At 32.3% G+C, this 8,200-nt stretch overlaps 1 long non-coding RNA gene across 1 annotated transcript; it reads right to left on the bottom strand.

Moving 5' to 3' along the window:
• Positions 1 to 5,675: 5,675 nt before the first annotated feature.
• Positions 5,676 to 7,925, bottom strand: LOC145037102 (uncharacterized). The gene is made up of 2 exons (XR_013678634.1): positions 7,167 to 7,925; positions 5,676 to 5,990 (listed from the first exon to the last, which is right to left on the bottom strand). It is a non-coding gene; the product is annotated as an uncharacterized LOC145037102 (long non-coding RNA).
• Positions 7,926 to 8,200: the final 275 nt, after the last annotated feature.

Below are 8,200 nucleotides of genomic sequence, written 5' to 3'. Positions count from 1 at the left end.
AGACTAAAATGAGAAAAATAACACTTAAGGTTTATTAATATATTATAAGTTCTATATATTAATAAGATTACTTAATTAGTATTGATCAAGAATTAATTAAGTGATCAAAAGAAGACTAATTAAATATATGGGTTGATTGTGTAAATCATCCATACTTATATAGTTGGCTAATGCTCCATGGATTATCAAGTTGGGCTAAAACCCATAGGATACTCCATGGTGTATTTAAACCCATGGATCCAAGGAAATGGAAAGCCATGACAATTAGGGTTTACCCTAATTGTAACTAACTATATAATGATATTATGATGGAAGAAATTAGCCACTAAGAGAAACAAGTGAGGGCAAACCGATTTTAGAAGTGTTCTACTTTTCTCTCAAGTTATTCCAAGTGTTCATGATGTTGTGTGAACCATTTGAGGTGTCACACTTGGGGCTCTAGGCTCTTGAGCTTCATGGAATCAAGCACCAAACAAGAGCTATGTAATTCTACTAGAATTTATATTATCTGTACTTTATATTATGCTAGTTATACAAATACCTTGGAAAATTGATATTTGCATGTATAATAGAGAAAACATAGATCCAAGGTATTTAGGGTTGCATGTACACCATAGGAGTGTTAGAATGCTCAAAACTCAACAATTTCTATTTGCATTGAGTATATTTTTTGATTTGTATTAGAAGCAGCCATTGAAGTTAAAGTATTAGAGCTAAAATGGTATATAGAAGAACTTTTATTCTAAAAACAGAAATGATTAAGATACCAAGGTAATCTCAAATAAATTATAATTTGTTCTTATGGATTCAAAGGACAACCGTTTAGGCTCTGATACCAATTGAGAGTGCAAGAATATGTGCGCAAACAAGGTCTGAAAACTCAAACCTTGAATTAACTCAAAATTAATGTCTATTGCTAATATTAAGAGTCTAGTCAAGTCTGGTAAACCAGTCTTGTCTTGAATAAAAAGTTCAACAAAGTATTCAAGTATGTAAAAATGAGTATGAACAATGTAAAGAGATTTTAAGAACAATGAGAATGATAAGAGAGAATGATTTGACTTGAAAGATTCTAGGTACCGGTGTGAAAAACAATATTACCCTTGTTGTTCTCGTTACATTGCATGAAAATTACATCTCCTTAAATAGATAAGTAGTGATAAAAGGATAAACTAGAAAGACTGTGTAGACTATGTAAAGCTGAAAAGTAAAAAAGACAACACACATTATTTTATCGATCTTTTCCTATGAACTTTACAATAAAATAAGGAATAAAAGACAAGAAACATTCAATGCAAATACAGACTCAGGATATTACTTAATACAAGGAGTTTCTTGGACAAATCTCAATTTCGGAATTGGCTTCATTTCGAAACTCATCACACTTTAGAATGCACTTCACTTTGGATTGGCTTGACTTCATATTGATAAAGCTTCACTTTTCATGTATAAACAAAACTCTTGGAATTAGACCCTATATGCATTTCTTCTTTAGTTGTGTTCTTAAGCATTTCCGCATCAGCAACATTCAACATATAGGTCAGATAAATTAGGATCACATCGAGATTCCTCATATGAAAGTTCTTAACGAACTGACCATGTTGATTGAGAAAGACAAAGAAGAACCAAATCATTTTCTTGCTTCATACGAATACGAAACCAATTCTTTTCAACTTGTCAATGTATGACTTTATTTTTAGAATGTGCGCAGACACATAATTTCCATCTTCAGGCTTACATGCCAAAAGTGCTTGAGTTGTTTCATATCTTTCAACTCGTGATGCTGGGTGAGTGACGGGAGGAAGAGGAGGTGGAAGATTTCAAGACGGAAGATGTTCGAGTCCACCAGCCAAAGAAGGCAAGACATTTCACCTTGATTAATATGTGGAAAGAGCATGTCAAGATGATTGAGGAAAAATATTTCTGAAAGAATGAGGAAGACCATCATTGTCTTGATTTGACATCTAATATTCGGAGAAGAGAGGACTCAAGTTAGTTGATTTTAATCCTAATTATTAACCTGAAATTTAAATTAAGGCTAGGATCCATATTTTCGATTTGAACTATGAAAATGGATGCCATAATAAAATTCTAGTCTATTTTAGGTAATAAGGCTTTTACCAATTTTAATCTTATGAAACTCCTAGATATTTTGAGATTCATTGAATCTTATCAATGGCAAGTTTAATCTTGGATTATGCTCTCAACTTTTGTGACTGGGATGCCAAAGATCACAAATGAGATGTGAACAACTGTGCAAACCCGCTTGAGAACCTCGAGGTCATTTATCATGTCAAATTGATGTGCTGGTAAATCACACATGCTCCATCAACAATGATAAGTTTCGATTTGTCCATCACTCAACTTTATAGTCCCAAATTAGTGTGTCGGTTAACCACATACGCTCCACTAACGACATATAAAGAGTGATGTGCATTTTCATGGTTTAGCATACATTTCACTTTTTTTTCTAAAGTATCTAGAGTGGGATTTTAAAGTGGGTTATAGTACTTTAAGGTATCATACTTTAAATGAGGTTATGTCCTATCAAATTCGTTCGACTAATGGCCCTCCAGCATACAAGGGAGTGGTGGGTAAGAGTGGACACACAATGACAATCATTTTATAGGTCGTATCCTTATAACCCCCCCCCCCCCCTAGAGTATATCTTCGTGAATGAGGTCTGCTATTGATTTGACTGACTTGTCTTAGACATATAATATATTAAACTTTTAATCATATATAGTATAACATGTATTTTAAAACTTTTTAAAATACTAGGGTTTAAAATTAATTTTCAAATTAAACTTTTAATAATTAATTAATTTTAAACAGTTAATGGTTTACCAATTATGCTTTTATTCAAATCATTGAGGATTTAAATAATTATGTTCAGTTAAACAATTAATAAAATAATTCAAATTTAAATCAATAGGAATTAATTAATTATCTTCAATTAAATAATTAATTAATAAATTCAAATTTAATTCTAATCCAATAACCCTTTTATTTTTCGAAAATAAAGGGATTAGGGTTACTAGGTTATTTAAATTTTGAAGGCATTTAAAGTTATAATTAAGGAAAATAGAAATCCTAAGGGAAACCCTAGCATTTTCGAAAGTAAGGGCGGATGCAATTACCAAATAAATTATAAAACTAAGGATCTGATACCACTGATGGATTTTTTAGGTTATAAAAAAATCACATGGTAGAAAAACACTTAAACCCTTAAGTTCAAATGCAACCTAGAAATGATCTATGTTTTTTTTATTGATAGTAATAACCTATCAACATCAAGAAAACCTAGAGAGGGGCTATGAAATCAAAATCAACATAAAGATTAGGGTTACATACCCTTCGGTTATTATAGCAAATAATCAAACCAAAATCCTCTTGGAGTTCCTTGGAAAGCAATCACCAACAGCTTGGATGCCTCTAATGGCTCAAACGGTGTGACCCTAAAACTAAAAGACTTGAGGAGAGTGTAAATTTTTTGTTCAAAACCCTCTTGGAAGAGAGAACCAAGGGGTCATATTTATAGTTTAGGTAACTTCAAGACCAAGTAAGATTTTAATAGATTTTAATTCCAATCCAAATCCTTTCATTATATGCATCTAGGAGGCTCTTAAAAACCCCATGGAGACTCCTAAAAACGTCCATCCCTTGGATGGTTCTAGAATTGCTTCTTTTGTTCAACTATTAAGCAATTATAATTCACCACTTACACCTTTAATTAATTTCAGTTAATCCCAAATTAATTCATATTAATTCTGATTAATAAATTATTAATTATAATTGATTTATTATTAATTTATTAACCATATGAATTAACAAATCAATTATTTAACAATTGATCTCATATTAATTTATTAATCACATAATAAATCAACAAATCAGTTGTCTATTTCCAATTAATATATTAATCACATAATATATTAAAAAAATTAGTTTCCCATATTTTCAATTAGTTTCTTAATCATATAATAATCTAATAAATCATCATATCTCTATAAATCTCATTCTTATCAGGTTATAATTATGAGGACAACCCAAAAAGGACTTTGTTTCTAATTATAAGAATATACCGATTTAATTACTGACTTAGACACCTTAATCCAACAGTAGGTGCTCTGCAATATCTGACGTTCATGAGACTAGACATCACCTATGTCGTGCAACAAGTCTGCTTGTTCATGCATGACCCGAGAGAGCCTCATTTATTAGCTCTAAAAATTGTATTTTGAGATATTCCATTGGTACTATTGATTATGGTCTACGGTTGTATGCATCCCCTTTATGGGGTCTCGCTGCTTATCAGATGCAAATTGGGGGCTTTCCCTCTACCAGATGTTCGACATCCGGCTATTGTGTCTTTCTTGGTCCGAATATTTTGTCATGGTCTTCTAAACGACATGTCATTATTTCTTGTTCCAGTGTCGAAGCAGAGTATCGTGGAGCTGCAAATGTTGTTGTGGAAACGAGTTGGTTACGAAACCTTCTTCGGGAATTGTTGTCCCCTCCTCTCACTGCTACTCTTCTATATTGTGACAACGTCAATGCGGTTTACATGTCTTCTAATTCAATGCAACATTAATGTACCGAACAAATCGAGATTAACATCCATTTTGTGCGTGACAAGGTTGCCTTGGGTCATGTTCGAGTTCTTGATGTCCCTTCCTCATTCCAATATGTTGACATTTTCACCAAGGGACTACAGCCTCCATTATTTCTTGATTTCATATCTATTTTGAACGTTCGTAAAGCTCTCATGTTCCGACTACAAGGGGCTATTAGCGTGTGTGTGTATATATATATATATATATATATATATATATATATATATATATATATATATATATATATATATATATATATATATATATATATATATATCATTGTATTTATTGAGAACGCATTGTATTTGTTATCCTTTATGTATTGTAGTCAACCCATTTATATATATAATACTAGATGAGGAATCCCGGTTTGCTGGGTATGGATTGTTAACAGTATACAAAATAAGAGATTATTAATCGATTGTTTTGGTTGGTATGCTTTGACATATTGGTTCGTTATGGGTTTTGTAAGATGTGTCATATTTTTTTTGTCAGTGTGGTTGATTTGAATAAGAATCGTAAGGGAATGATCGAAAATTTTGGACTTAACATGTGTGGTTCTATGTGGTGATGGGTCGGGAGATTTGTGAACAACTCACAAATTAATTTAAATTTTATTTTGTAGTTACCACTAAAAACACATACATTAAAAGTATAGACAACAAATGGCACATTTTGGCACATGGCTTAATAGAGAAATACAGGAAAGGGCAAGAAGATATCATTGGTGTAGGCGAGATTAAAAAAAACACACATCTTCAGCCCCAAATCTATGAACCAACTTATTCGGTTCAAGAGTATTCCTAAGTGAATTTCTCATTTTCATATTAGCCAAAAAATAATACAAAAACAAAAAACAAACCACAACTGCATAAAATAAGGGTATGGACATTAGCATAAGTGTCTTGTGTTCACAACATATCTTAAAATTAATTAAAATCTCTTAAGCACTTTCATATTAGGAACTATGTAATGAGTTTCCAATAGATTTAGACTTTGGTAGATAAAAACCTTTTTATCAAAGCATAATAAAGACCTCAATAACAACTCTTGTAACAATTAAAAAAGCCAGTCATTAAATGTTTGATAATTAAAATATTTTGTTGAGTAAACATGCCCCTATAACAATTTAATAAAAAAAACTTTCACCATTTTACCCTGTTAGCCAAAGTAAGTCATCTCAACATTTTTTTTACAGATGGGGTTAACTTAACACTGATAAGGCGTTGTTTTTACATTATGAGCATACATGGAATGAGGAAAACCTTCATTTTGCATACAAACTTGAGGCATAAGAGGATGGTTTTCACATTCAGAGTCCACAAAAGGTGTCCAATCATCATGAGGCCCATGCATTGCACATGTCAGATTTAACTGCAATAAAGAAATGGCAAAAAAAAAAGGTAGAAGAATCCATAAAAACGGGTATACCTTAATTGGAACTTATTAGGTGACAGTAAGATTCATAGGAAGAAAAAAAATAACAAATACATCGATAATATAACAATTCAGTACCAAACCATTTAAACAAACATTTTTTTTTTTATTTTTTTTATTTTATCTTCGAAAAAAGTTAAAAATGTCCATAAGTTGTTGATGTAAAAAAATGAAAAGAAATAAAAGTGTAGTATTGCAGAATCAATTCTAAACATACATTCCAAAATAATGAAGCGGGATTTGTTTCATAAATTAACATAAATACTCGATTAAAATAACAAAAAATTGCATTAAGCTCATTATAGGGTTGCAACTACCATACACTTCAAAAACAATAGGGAAGAATCGGTAGGTAATATCTTCTTCGAACTCAAAAAAAAAAAAAAAATTCAGAAAAGATAACAACTTTACTGAAAAATCATTCAAAATTATTCGAGTATTTATACATTGATGTTACATCGAAATTTGTTGCGATTTTTAAGTCAAAAGGGACACGAAAACTGGGAGAAGACGTCGAAAAAAAAAAGAACATCGATTTTAACAATGTTTCCCTTGTCGAAAACTAATTTTAGAATTAAATAGTTACCACACATAACTGTACACTTAAGGATTCAAAATGGAACATTTATTATATTAAAAATATGGGAGGTATTGAATTCTAGATTGTGCTAATGATGTTATACCAATTCCATGAAGAATGTCCGCTAGCTGAAATGATAGCATAGGAGATAGCACGATTTGTAAAGGAATATTCAAACTAATTATTTTTCTCTCAAGAATCATAATTACAAGATCCTAATTTTAACACATGGCAAGGATTTAGAATGTACCTAGAATAATGTTTTTGTGGGACCAAAATCAACTTATTTGATCCTACAAGATGTTTTTTCAAAAATTATGGGAAATTTTGGTAGTACAGGAGAACAATCATCGGATTTCCTAAATATTCCAAACCTGGAGCTGAAGTGGAATTCCATTCTTTGTGTTTTTTTTTTTCTTACTTATATCTTAGCATCGATCGACAAATTCGTCAACATCTTGTACATTTGATTCGAGTAGTCAATGCATTAAAAATGTAATTTTTTTCAATAAAAAAAATGTCAGAATGCATACCTGTCAGTCAGCCTCATCAATGGCAGCCCAACCCACATAAACAAAATTAAAAGATGAACCCTTTTCTTGTGCCTCGATCACATGCACTTTCTCTCAAAGTTGATTACTAATCCTTCTCTCTTCTAAATCGAAATCGCAGATTGGATTTGAAGATGATGATGATTGGTGACTGGTTCAGCTCGAGATGAAGGTGGATGATGTTGACAAAGAAGATGGCAGACGACCATCCCAGTTGCTGTGTTGACCTCGGAAAGATTACATACCATTTGTAAGATTTAGGTCTTTTTGGAAGCCTATCAATTGGGTGAACTGCCTTGGGAGAAGAAACCATGCCATATGCGATTTAAAGCTGATACTCCCAAATTACAGAGCGAAATGAAGCGGTGGTTCCCTTCTCTTCCTTAAATGGGTTTGGTAGTTACTTTGGGCAAGATGAAGGTGATATCTGACGTCGCAGAGATGGGGAAGGAGCAAAGGGCGACAGACATGAGGAAGAAAGTATTTACAGAAAAGAAAACTCAAAGGTTGAAGGTAGATGAACGCGGAGAGTGAGAACTGAAGATCGGGTGCATCATTCGATGAATTTTAGGGCTTATTGACCGATGACGACGGACGAAAGTTGAAGCGGACGGTCGATAAGCGGCGGTGAGCGACGGAGCTGGAGGGTGATGGTGATTTTTGATCGAAAGCGAAGCGGCTGAGCTAAAGTGAGGAAGAAACTGGAAGTGTTATCTGCTGTCGATGAAACCAATGACGCGTGTGTATATAGAAATTGGTGATTAGGCAAAGAAATGGTCAAGCAAAATGAAAATAACACGTGTCCACAAAAAAAAATACACATAATGGTAAAAAATGCCCCCTATAAAAACCAAAAACGATTGTAAACACATCCATAAAGAATGGACCAAAACTGCCAAAAACCAAAAAGGTTTACGTTTTCGTAAATATATACTAGGTGTAAATATATACTAGGTGTGAGACTCGTGTACTAAACGAGTTTATATATATATACGAAGACATAAATATTAAATATT

Source organism: Lactuca saligna, chromosome 3 (genome assembly GCF_052625555.1).
Source record: "Lactuca saligna cultivar CGN05327 chromosome 3, ASM5262555v1, whole genome shotgun sequence".
Classification (NCBI taxonomy): domain Eukaryota; kingdom Viridiplantae; phylum Streptophyta; class Magnoliopsida; order Asterales; family Asteraceae; genus Lactuca; species Lactuca saligna.
The sequence above is the reverse complement of the archived record's forward strand: the minus strand, read 5'-3'. Positions and strand labels throughout refer to the sequence as shown.